A 14,146-nucleotide genomic window follows, 5' to 3' on the forward strand; every position below is an offset into this window, starting at 1 on the left:
AACTGCTAGGACCGACTTCCTGTTTGAAAACAACAGCCCTTTGATTTTATAAGCATTTAGCACCAGTTTGAGACAGAACAAATCTGACTGGATGAGGTCAAATGCAGACTGTAAAAGCTGAAAAACCGTAGCAACTGTTCTAGCTTGACAATAAACAACTGTGTCATCGGCATAGAAATGTAAGGATACATCAAGAATGTCAATGTCAATGTCAGTTTATTTATATAGCACATAAAAACAACAAAAGCTGACCAAAGTGCTTTACAGTTAAGACATAAAGATAGTAAAAAAAATGAAAGGAATGATCTGACCTACCTACTTACTTATGTAGATTGTATACGTAATTTTTCCGTACTTAACTGTGCAATGACAATAAAGCTGATTCTGATTCTGTGATTGTGAAGAGGGTGGGTCCTATTAACTTACTTTTTATGTATATAAATGTTTCTGTTCAGTGCCCTGAGATGACTCCTGTTGTGATTTGGTGCTATATAAATAAACTGAATTTAATTAAATTGAATTTTTTTTTTTTTTTTAATCCTGAACTTTTATTGTTGATGTTTGCACAATTATTTCTAAAGCCAGGTTTTGCACTGCACATATTCCAAAAATGCACTACAAGAATCATGCTGACGTTTCTAATTTCATACTGTATTGCAATGGTCAAAATCCAAAGACAGAAGAAAAAAAAAAATCACCTATCGGAGAGAAAATCTTGCTGGTGAAAGGAAGTCAGTAATGAGTCATTAATCCTCAGCAGTTTAAAAATGAAAACAGAGCAGCCCAGACAATGAAAGGAGGAATAAAGGAGAGAGCGACTGAGTGGCTGCCCTGCTATAGCAGTCTTCCTAACAGTTTGTTCTGCTGTGATAAAAGCCGACAGAATTGGTTAGTTTTGTGAACCTCTAAAGCTGAAGAACATTTTTACTGAAAGATGTTCTGCAGAAACATGTTTTAGATGAATACCTTTTTTCTAATGAATAAACCAGGCATGAAGGGTGAGAGTTTATTTCCACTCAGAATAATTAGTAGCATTTTCCCATTCTCTGGTGTAAATGTGCTAATCCCTGGTTTTGATTGTTCAGCGACAGTTATTCAGAGATGACGAGTGTCAGCTGGAGAATCGGATGTAGCTAATTTAAAAAAAACTACCTCTTGTAGAGAAAAGCAGACACACTGACAATTGTAAAAATCTGCTCGAAATTCATTAAAAACTATCTTGTTTTTTATGTATTTTATTGTGTTTGAAGTGGTTATTCATTTTTATGCCCAATCATTGATGAGCTGAGCAAATATTGATTTATTTCAGTGAAACTAAAATGGAAACAAACTGAATAAAACAAATCACTCTCAGCAAAAGCACAAATTCAGAACACAAAATTAATTTAAACTTGTAAACCCCTCTAAGTTTCTCTCTCTCTCCCTTTCTCTTTTTTTCTCTCTCACTGTGTGTTGGGGGGGGGGGGGGGGGATTATAAAATAAACTTTGAAATGTCAAGTAACTGTAACTGTCTGATTTGTTTTAGTTAAACATGGAAGCAAACTTTTAAAAATTAAATATCAAGATTAGTGATTCGGTGGTTGCTCCTAAAGTCAGTATACGAGTAACTATTCTTCTAATGATGACAGGAATCCAACCAACCAAGACCCCACCCTCTGCTGCAACTCGACACACTGCACCTGAGCCTGACTTCTCTCCATGCAAGTGGTGGACCCCTGTGATGTAAGGCTTCCTTCTTCTTTGCCTTGGTCCAGATGTACCCCAGGAACCAAAGTTCGACTACCAAATTACTTTTAGTTCAACCCTACATTGAGGTAAATTTGCTATGGGAGACACTATGAGGGGTTGACACCCTCAGCAACATAACCTGTATGGATTACAATGCTTCTCAAATCCATCCATCAAATTAAAATGATGTAAAACTTACAGTGTGTGTGTGTGTGTGTGGGGGGGGGGGGGGGGTTGGAGAGGCTGTGATAATAGACTTTGAGTTAGCGTCAGCAAGATTTTAGCAAATAATTAACATGGACAACCTGCAAAAGGAAAGCAGGATCTATTTTGGGGCTGGACTTGGTTTGGGTGTGCGCTGTCTTTGACTGGTGATATTGTCCGATAGTGGAAGGAACAATTTAAGGGTGACTGATCCAGTCTCTATATCCACTCTTGGGGTGGCAGACTCTGCAGACAAAGGCATGTCCATTATCTTGGCAAAGGTCAACAAGGTAGTTTGAACGCTCTTGTGTGACAGGGCACCAGGACTAGATTCATTAAACCTTTATTTAGACAAGTTAATCCCACTGAGCTTCAGGGACTCATTTACAAGAGAAACCTGATTTTAACAGTGATGACAACAGTGGACGACAACAATAGACAATATAAAGGATGCGTACAAGAAGGCCCTTTGGCCTAGGATGAGATTCATCCTGAAATACTGAAGACTCTGGACTTGACTCATCAGTGTCACATGGAGGACAGGAACAAAAACTGTGGACTGGCAGACAAGGTAGTGGTGGCCCCACTTTTTAAAAAATGTGGACTGAAATGTGTAGTTCAGCCATCTGGAATCACACTGCTCAGCCTTTCCACTTTGGAGTAGGCTGTTGGTGGAGAATCAGTTTCGTTTGGTGTTTCAACAGACTGATGAAGCCCTTCGGATGGAGGGGAAAAAGTAAAAGATGACCTGACTGAACATTGTTGGATTTTATACCTGGATTATTGAGCATGGACCTTGGTCTTCTGGGAAAGGTTTACTAAGGTGTTACACTAACCGACTGTCAACACGTAGACTCAGGTGGAGGAGTGTGGACTTGACCTGATGCAGAGTTGATAAGGAGTTTATAGAGTTTGACTATCTAAAATAAAAATAATGTTTTCTTCTAAAAAGGTTTATTGATGATGATAATGTTGCTAATGATGATGACGAAACATTTAAAAGAAGAGCTAATATGTTCTGTTTTGGAAGAAAAAAATAGCCTGAGATGTAAAATGTTCTGGTTATTTTAAGGGAGTGTTTTATGTAAGCTCTCTGATCCATTGATCCATATTTTTGGGGTGGGGGTGGGTGAGGACTGATGGGGGAAGTTATGTAAAAGTCATGGATGTTATCACTTACTAATGTTAAATTGATATAGAACCATATATGTGAAGTCAAGAGTTTCTTTGTCTACTCAAAGAGGAGTCTGATCATTTCTGACACCTTTAACAACTGAGCTGTGAAGCAGAGGTCATCTTGACCTTGTCTCTGTTGGTAACATGTATTTAAACTGGTACTAACTCGTTGTCCGCGGGCAGACCTTGTGATCAGGGCTTCATAAAACATCTTGTCTGCCTGTTTTCAGTGCTGCACCCCCTTGCAAGGATTAAACCTGGGTTGAAAAAATCTCGCATTTCTCTGTGTGGCTTATTTGATTAATGAGTTGATGATAGGATAATTAAATTATCCAACAAGAGCGCCTTATGTTTATGCTACCTTTGCATTGAAAATGAAGTAGCAATCCAGTGGTGTTTAGCTGAAAAATTATTACCAGATGTTGTTTATAGGAGTTGGTAGAAAAATATTAAAAATAAATAAATAAATTGAAAACATGTTCATCAGTTCCACAATAAACCTTTACCAAATGATTTCTCATGTTGTTTCATCAGCATAGGCAACAAACAAATTATAATCAGCAATTATATTCATTGCATCAAAATTAAAAATACAACATAAACAAGTGCAGTTTCCTTCCAGGCTTGCTTCTACTGCCAAACAAAAACTAACACTATGAACTGTACGTTTCAACATGTTGCTGAATTTCACAAACGACAACAAAAATGACTCTAAATGAAAAAAGTCCAGGCAGCACAGTGGTGCAACTGGTAGAGCTGCTGCCTCTCAGCGCGCAGGTCCCTGGTTCAAATCCCAATCCAGGGGCCTTTCTGGGTGGAGTTTGCATGTTCTCTCCGTGCATGCGTGGGTTTTCTCCGGGTGCTCCGGTTTCCTCCCACAGAACAAAAACATGCATGTTAGGCTGATTGGTAACTCTAAATTGTCCCTAGGTGTGAGTGAGAGAGTGAATGGTTGTTTGTCTCGTTTGTCTCTATGTGGCCCTGTGATGGACTGGAGACCCGTCCAGGGTGTACCCCGTCCCTCGCACAGTGATTGCTGGACATGGGAACCAGCGACCCCCGTGACCCAAAATGGAAGAAGCGGGTAAAGATAATGGATAGATGAAAAAGTCCAATATTATGTTGTTCAAATGTTTTAAAAAAAACAACTCAAAAACACAAATTAAACTGAACTGTCACCAACTTCTTCCTCCAATTTACCATCATAAGTAGCAATAAATCTATTCCTTCATGACAGGATGCCTCAATTTTGAGGACAACTAACTTATATATTACTTTTCTGCCACGGTCGTATTCTTCTGCAGATGCTCAAGAGATATAACTATTTGTGGATTTTGATTCGAATTGATGTATTTATTACTGTTGTCAAAAAAAGCTGAGTACAAAAGTCAGTCCCAAACTTATGTGACTTTAATATCTCCTAAGGAAGAGAATCATAAAAATTAACCTTCTTTCGATTTTTGTAAAGCTCCCAACAGCAGACAGTTAGTTTAGCACAAGCTCAGAATGAGCAAAGTAATATGTGCTATTAAATTAGTTTTATGTTTTTTTTTATATAATTCATAAATGTGTTGTTGACACTGAAGCATGAGAGGTCAACATTCCCTAAATGACTCCCAAGAAAGCTTGTCACTAAGCAACAAGAACATAATAGGACCTCTCGGGGCTGTTCAAATCCACTTCCTTCTGATTTTAATGGTGATACATGATCACGAGCACTTTTCACTGTGGTGACTCTTCAAGAGCATAATCACAGTGCGTGCAAATTTGTTCTTTTAGAGCTCAGATTTTGGTCATACCTCACAAGGATCAGGAGAAATAAAAGGGTTTGGTTTAATGTAACAAAAATGGCATCAACCTGAAATTTGGTTTTGTTTAAAGAGTTACACTAAACAAATATTTTGACCAGATAACACAAGATCTGTAAATATATGTTGACTTGAATTTACCTGAGAATTCTGCACCTGGAAATTTTAGCATAAATCATTTAAAGGGAAAGCTTTACTTTTGTCTAGTCCGCTTGGAAATACTACGGCACCAGCTGTATTAGTACATGTAAAACATTTATTCTAGCCCAGACAAACCACTTGCTTATAGTCTCATGTCTTTACCTGCACAATTGATTTTGCTGCATTATAACATAACACTGTGATGCATACTGTAGTTAAATAATTTCAGCAGTAAATGAGGCTGCTGAGCTCTTTCCTGCTTTGTGCTCTGCAGCATACCTGCTATTAAAATTGCCAAATTCTACAGACGTTTTGCCACAGTTAGTTCCCATCTACCACTCTACACTAAGTTCAGACTTATATTATATGTTAGTAATTATGTACTTAACTTTGTGTGACTGCTATCAGTCATTTTTTTACTCATTGGAAAATCAGTTTGATGGAGCAAGGAAATGACTGCAATGAATCCTCCACAAACAAGACACTAAACAAGAACACCACTTCTACAACACAATGAAGACAGACATGATTAATAATTTACAAACAGAACAAACCTAGTTAGAAAACGTTTGGGTGGGGAAGTCCACATTTATATTAGAATACAATAAAAGCAAAACAGCAATAGTTTGAATATGTCTGAAAAATGCTCTGTAGCAGGTACATGTGGCTAACTCAGAACATTTCCTCGTTGACTGTTAGTCGATGATGAAGATCAGATAACATCAGATGACAAAGCAGCTCGTAAGAAACCAGCTTTACAGACAACTTACAAGATGTGAATAGACAAGAAGGCTATATACAGCATATCAAGCCTTAGGTTGTTGGCTCAGCAGATGAATAAAATAACTTTGAAAGAGCCTATAACAGAGCAAGACATACATCAGTAGCTGATAATGATTTAAATTAATAAAATAAACCAACATCTACCAGTTTTACAGTCAGCAGGCACAAAAAAACTACATGAAACTCACAAAGGCTAAAAGTTAATTAGCTGGTCATATACCAGACTGTATCTCATGACATCCTAAACTGTTTCAACAGACGTTTTGTCGCTTCTAGTTCATTGTTTGCCACAGCTACTAATGGAAAACCAGCTACTTCTCCTTTCAGCCAAACATCACAAATCACACCTCTCCTACAAGTCAGTCTTCAGTAAAACAAACCTTTGCATTTTCACTGTTTTCTGTTGGTAAGTTTAACAAATTGTTAAAAGGTCTAGACTCTAGAAAATCTGCAGGCCTTGATGACCTCCCTCCATATTTCTCAAGGCTGGCTGCTCACATCATTGCAGAATCAGTGTCTCACATCTTTAACCTTTCCATAAGCCAAAATATTGTTCCAAATGCTTGGAAAACAGCTTTTGTTCTACCTTTACTGAAGGGAGGAGGCCCCACTATGCTGATTAACTTTCGGTCAGTCTCTAAACTCTGAAAAACTGATAAACTCTCAAGTCAAGAAGTATTTGGATTCTTTCAACAGCTTAACTCCTCATCAATCTGGTTTCAGGAAACAACGCAGCACAATAACTGCTTCTCTGAAGGTTTTTAATGATGTTGAAGCATTGAATGCTAAGGATTATTGTGCTGCACTTTGCTTAGACCTGTCTAAAGCTTTTGACACTGTGGCTCAAGACATCTTGTGGCAGAAGCAATCAGAAATTGATTTCTCAGATCATACCATTGGTTGGTTCACAAACTATTTCTCAGATTGGAGGTGATGCGTTCAACATAATGGTACTTCTTCCAATTATCTAACTCTTAACAGTGGTGTACCACAAGGTTCAGTCTTAGGACCCACCCGCTCCACAATCTACATAAGTAATGTCGGTCAGAGCATTCCTAATGCATCCTTACATTTCTATTCTGACGACACAGTTATTTTTTTCTATTCAACCTTCAGTTATACAGGTCAATCTCATTGAGCCTTGAGGACTTATTTACGAGAGACCTGTTTTAAACAAAGAACACAGATGACAACAGTAGACAATCATATAAAGCATATAAAATAAAAAGTAAATGAAAGAAATTAAATTTTAAAAAAGAAACAAAAACAGCTACATTATAAAGCGATGTAAAATACTAAAAACAGGAACAAGTCGGCGTTGGTTTTTGCCATGAACTCAGCAGATGTTTGAAGTTCCTTAGAAATTTCAAGGGTGAGACTTTCAGATCTTTTTGCAAGGTGTTCCAGGATACTGGAGTGTAGTAGGAGAAGGCCCTTTTGCCTAATTTGGTCCACACCGAGGGAACACTGCATGTACAAATGTCTTGATAGGGCACAGTGTAGCTGCACTCATGAAGTGACAAGAAGAAGGAAATTGTAAGAGTACCACTGTCTGCAGCTCCTCGTCCAAGATGGTCGCTGATTGTCAACAGCTGTCGGCCATCAACCTGAAGAGAGTCATCTACTACATAAGGCTGCAGTCCAGTGTTACTCTTCGCTGGAGCATTGACCATCAATGGTATTTGTGCCTCCAGCCTGTATATTTACATTAAGTAAATCTACTTACCCACTTTTTTTGTCCTCAGTGATCCTGTCTCCTTGGTCCTGGTTCCCTTGGTCCTGTCCTGGTTCTCCTTGTGCCTGGTCCTGGTTCTCCTCGTGCCTTGTCTTGGTTTTCCTCGTGCCTTGCCTGCCACCAGTTGCTTGCCTCCCTTGTCCTGTTGGACCCTTGGCCTTGTCTCCCTCTGGAGCTCTTCCATGGATTTGGAGTTGGACCCAAAGACATTTTCAAACCTGTAAGAGAGAAACATCATCACATTAACATTGCCTGTTTACCCTGCCAGCCTCCTCTGACTATCTCCTTCCTCTTCCAGGAGCTGCAGAGAAAAAACTGTCTATTATCCACTGTAAATAATAAACTGTTACTTTTGTACCCACCTGTGTCTGTCTCGTTCCAGGTCTCATACAACTCTGAGTTGTATCTGAGTTCCCCGAGTCGTAACAGAAATATATGATGGCAACAGAACAAGAAGTGATTTTTGTTGAAGTGATTAGTGCTTATTGTCGAGCTAGAACATTTGCTAAGGTTTTCCAGCTTTTGCAGTCTGCTTTCGACATCATCCAGTCAAATTTGTTCTATCTCAAACTTGTTCTAAATGCTGAAAAAAACAAAGGGATGTTGTTTTCAAACAGGAAATCAGTACCAGCAGTCCTTCCATCTATTTAATCTTCAAATGGTGTCCCTATTGAGTTTGACGATTCCTATAAATACTTGGATATCTTGGCCGATTTGCATCTCTCTTTTAAGCCCTATGTCAAAAACTTGGTAAAGAAACTGAAAGTTAAACTGGGTTTCTTATTTGGAAATAGATCCTGTCTAACTCTGAATGCTAGGAAACACCTTGTAACCACTACTTTCCTTCCCTCTATTGACTACGGTGACATTATTTACATGAATGCTCCTGCAAGCCCCTTGCAGATGTTGGATGCTGTCTGTCACGGTGCACTAAAATTCATAACTGGCTGTAACTATTGTACCCATAACTGAACCCTGTATTCTTTCGTCAAGTGGTCATGATTAACTTCACGCATACTTTCACACTGGTACATTTTACCCACTTTGAATGTTATCAGCCATTAAATGGCTGTTATTAGTTGTTATCATACCCATAGTTTGCTTTCAGACTGTCCCTCCTGTACTTCCTAGTAGGTTTACAGGCCCATTCTTATCGCTGATAATAGGGTCAGGGTGTTAGGTTTAGGGTAAAGGTTAAGTTAAGGCTCAAGGGTCAGGGTGTTAGGGTTAGGGTCAGGATTAGGTTAAGGCTCAAGGGTCAGGGGGTTAGGTTTAGGGTCAGGGTTAGGTTAAGGCTCAAGGGTCAGGGGGTTAAGTTTAGGGCCAGTGTTTAGGGTCAGGTGTCAGGTTAGGTTTAGGAAAAAGGTTAAAGGTTGGTCAATGAAGCTAACAAAAAAGCTTCTTGTTTTAGACACGGGCAAAGCTGCATATTATGAGTGATAGCATGTGAAGCTGCATATTCTCAGTGATAACATACCTTTAAACCTACTATGAGGTACAGGACATTCTGAACACAAACTATGTAGATGATAATGATAACAACTAATAACGGCTATTTAATGGGCTGACAACATTCAAAGCCGCTGTACATTTTCATTTTTAAATCACTTCTTGGTCTGTTGCCTTCATATATCTCCTCCTATATGTAACTCTGTGAGTGCAGCTAGCATGCACTCTCAGGACATTATTACATGCAGTGTTCCCTCAGTGTGGACCGAAGTAGGCAAAAGCTCCTTCTCCTACTCTGCTCCTGTATCCTGGAACGCCTTGCAAGAAGATCTGAAGCTCTCGACCTTGACCTTTCTAAGGGATTTTAAACAATTGCTAACTTCATAACAAAAACTAACGCAGATATGTAGCCGTTGTTAGTATTTTACATTCCTTTATAATGTAGCTGGGGTTTTTTTCTTTTGTTTTTTATATAATTTCTTCTAGTTACTTTTCATTGTATATGCTTGTCTATTGCCAGTATTGATTGTTGTCTGTACCTCATCTGTGTTCTTTGTTTAAATAGGCCTCTATTGCAAATGGGTCCTCGTGGCTCAATGAGACTAACCTGTATAAATAAATGTTGAATGAAAAAAAAATCATAGTAGGTGAGGTAGGCCCACCTCAACATACTGAAGAAATGTTGAACTTCTGGCTACACATGGTTAGCAAAGTATTTTGTGAACCAGTGGGCACATTTTAATAAACCTTTCATTAAAATCATTACATTTCACATCTACAACTGATTAACTTTTGGAGACTAGTACATTTAAGATGGCTGCCACATCCAGCATAAAATCCCTACAACCGTTAAGTTTACAAATAATGACAATATTTGGTGTGGCACTCCCCACTTATCTGAGCACTATCTGATCACATAAGATCTGTTTTCAAATATTTGTCATTAACCATTGAAGTCTCTTTGTTAACTAAATATCTTGTGCACTACTAGACAGATTTTAATAAAACTTTGAGAAAGTAAATATTGAATGGAACAGCTCATTCACTTTTGGAGTCAACCCAGTCCAAGAAGAGCTTAATGGCATCACATTTAACTGTCAGAAAATTAGTCATCTGTCAACCAAGCTTGCTGACCGTACTACACACTGACCACTGGAAGCTAACAGATAAATAAGCAATGAGAGTGTCTTCTAGCTCAGCTCCCTGTAAGAGTATTTTAATAGTGCAGTCAATTATTTAAGAATCAGAAATGTTAAATAGGTGGGGGTTTTTGTGTGTATTTATGAGACCACTGTAGTGGGTGGACCTTTGATTCTTGTAAATAAGTCCAAATGACCTTCAGAAGAAAATGTTGCTCACCTCTATGCTAGACTGTAAAGACCCTCCTCTCTTTACTATTTCCAGCTTTTTTGATTAAAGACTGTGATGTTAGTTTCACCATTTTGCTTGTTTCTCCCACATGAAGCCCAGATGGCTACCAGGTCTCTATAGCTTAGACATGTTGCACAATAAGAGCATAGCAATTGTGGCAAGAGGAAAAGAAGTTAGATGAGTGAGCTCATTCAGTGCGGTGAATCAGTGTCCTCTAGGCTACATGAAACACTGATAGACTTGTTAGATTGCAGCAAGCACCAGGGGGTTTGGGCTGTGCTGAGCTCTAACTGAGTCACAGCGCTGGAAGGAAAAATAATCTGGCTGACACCAGCCAAGCAAGGTCCATTCATCGCAGAGCCTCAAATCAGTGTCTCAGGGCTTATGGAGGAACAATCAAAAGTTAGATTGTGTTTCAGAATGAATACAAAATGTTGGTGCTGGCAGCAAGTATGGATTTTGGGGTGTGTGAAATATGACCTAATGGTTTGTAACCTGTCAAAGCTGCTGGTTGACCTGAAAAATGCTCCAGTGTTTCAGATTTGCCTCAAGACTTCAATCATTGGTGTGAAAGTGCATGGCGGTAGAAAACATTAAATGTATGCATTACATGTATACAAATTGTTTAATGACTTCAGTCAACTATGTATGTATGCATGTATGTACATATGTATGTATGTATGCATGTATGCATGTACGTATGTACAAATGGATGGATGGTTGATAGAACAAGTTTTACATACAAAGTGTGTGTGTGTGTGTGTGTGTATAACCATCCATCCATTAAATTTACCTGCTTCTTCCTTTTTGGGTAGTAGGGGTCACTGGTGCCCATGTCCAGCAATCACTGTGTGAGAGGCAGAGTACACCCTGGACGGGTCTCCAGTCCACCACAGGGCCACATAAAGACCAATGAGGCAAACAACCATTCACTCTCTCACTCCCCTTTAGGAATAGTGGAGGGAAATGGGGAATGAGGATGAAGACAGGGTTGATCCATTGACAACTATTTTCCTCATTTTATCTGCTAGTCATGGTAATGATGGAGACAATGTGAAACTCCTGAAGGAATCTCTGCAATGCTCTAGCTAAGTTACAGTACTTGAATGCAGACAGGCACCTCCATCAATCATTTTTTTTTCAGTGAAATGTATTGAACAAAATGGCCAATGGGTGGAGGAGATTGATTAAAGATAAACATGAGCTGTAATCAATTTTGCTTCATGTGGAACCATCCAGCATCAGCGTACCCAAACCACCCACTTTCAATCCCAGGCTACGGATGGTTGCCATTAGGCTTCACATCTGTACATGATGAAGGTTTCCCTCTCAGAGTGATAAGCCATGGCTGAGGAAGCTCAGCTCATAAAGAAAGTAAGTGTCCTTGGTCTTTTTAGAGAAAGGAATTTGCTGCTTGTATCGCTTAGGTTTGTTTGTTTCACGTTATGATGGCCTTATTCCATAAAACTTTGAGTGCATGCATGAGGCATTTAAAGTAGCATAGAATGGAAATATTTTAGACTTTTGCTGTAATTAGGTCTTTCCCATGAAATTCTAAATTTAACATATACCTAAAGAGGAAATGTGTGTGTGAACAACTGCAGATTTGGAATTTTAGAAACCACAGTTCATTAACATTTCATGATTTCTCAAAGAAAAACTTCCATTGAAAAAACTATTGACAACAATGAAGCGAGTCATAAACAATTATAACAATAAACTTTGTTTATTGTTTGTTTAAAAACAATGATTCTATGAATCACTGAATGAATCATTCAATGAACATGAACTACAACTTACTCATCTCTTCAATGTGCACATATGTATGAACAAAGATGGACGGAAACAACTTTTAACAATTTTTTTTTTAATTTTATGTTTTGTTTTGTTTATATTATAATAAAATGTCAGTGTTATAATTTAACAGCTTACTTTTATTTAAAAAATACACACTTTATTTTGGTCTTTTGTTTTATCTTAAAACAGGATCAAGTGGTGTACGAAGGCCTCCTACACAATGGATAGCCCCATTATATTCTGACAGGCTCACACATGAACTATTAGAACATGGCTTGTTTGATGCAAGTTTGGAAAAACTATTTGTTTTTAAAATTTGCAAGTAATCAGTGGTGTCTGGCCAATAGAGGGTTCAAGGGTGCTACCCCACCACTCACCACATTACTTTGAATAAGACATTAAAAAAATTAAATACAAATGAAATAATAAAATAAAAATATTTGAAATATATATATATATATTTTTGTTGTATAAGATTAATATTTTATAGTTAATGATGAGTAAAGTTGTTTCTTTCATCAACGTTGTCTGATTGGGGACGTATTTCCACCCTGGGGTGCAAACGTACCTTGCCCTATATAATATAATAGTCTACATTTTTATAGGTGCTATGTGAATTTGCATTGTTGCTATTAAATAAACATATATAATCATAAAATAAATAGTTTTAATTAGGGATGCTCAATATTATCGGCATGGTATTGGTATCGGCCGATATTAGCGTTAAAGTTCATTATCATACATTGTACATACTGGGGAGTGGTGGCGCAGAGGTTAGAGAGGTGGGCTTGTGATCCGAAGATCGCCGGTTCACGCCCCGGCCCCGACAACATCAAAATTATGGGTGGGGTAGGTGAAACACCCATACTTGCCCCCACCCTCATTCGCCCCACTCTGGGCCCATGAGCAAGGCCCTTAACCCCCACCATGTGCTCCCTAAACAGGTCTCTCTTGAAAATGAGTTCTCGTGGCTCAATGAGACTAACCTGGATAAATAAAGGCTAAATGAAAAAAAAAAAAAAAAAAAAAAATTGTCCGTTCCATTAAAATAAGTTGCCGATATAAAAGGCGCTGTTTTTGCCTGCAGTGGCAGCACAACGTGATGATGTTGCAGCGCAACGCGATAACGTCACGTGCTATTACCTGATCTCACGGTGGAGAGGAAAATTCAAAATGTTGGAGGTTTGGAAGTTTTATTTTTCGTTGGTGTTGGTAAGGATGTCGGATTCCGAAGATTTACGGACTATGTTGAGCTTCGCTACATCATCCCCAGTCTGAGATATTTTTCCGACGTAATGTTACCCGAGTTACTAGCCATCATTTCCGACGTCATTGAGAAGCTAGTAGCCGATAACACGACTTGTTGGGTGAGTTTTACCACAGACATTTGGACGTTGTGTTAGCCCCGTTAGCGTGATTAGTCTTACGGCACAATGGATAGACAAAAACTTTGAACTTAAAAAGGCTGTCCTTCATGAACAAGAGTGCAGAGGATCCCACACTGCAGCTAGAAACCCAGAACAAGCCTCCACAAGTGAGACAGCGCCGCAGGTGACTAATGCTAATAAATAACATTTAACACTTTTCATTTAATATAAGTCAAAGTGCTATGCATATCATATGGCTGTTACTGAGTATACGTCACCAGCTCTTACAGCCATTGCACAATTTTTGTAGCAAATAAGCCTAAGTAAGAGGGCTATGTTCTGACAAAGGAACATATATAAAATATCGGTATCGGCATCGGTTATCGCCAAATAAGTTTTAACATATCGGATATCAGCAAAAAATCCAATATTGTGCATCCCTAGTTTTAATATATTAAATAATTAGAAAACTGACTAATAGCCATTCCCATATTGTATTAAACTGGTACACTCATTTTTTAGGTTTAGGTTTAGGTAGAAAGTAAAACACTACATGACATTATATTGCTGGGTTTTTTTTGTTTTT

This window comes from Nematolebias whitei, chromosome 8 (assembly GCF_014905685.2).
Source record: "Nematolebias whitei isolate Nwh7 chromosome 8, NemWhi1, whole genome shotgun sequence".
NCBI lineage: Eukaryota > Metazoa > Chordata > Actinopteri > Cyprinodontiformes > Rivulidae > Nematolebias > Nematolebias whitei.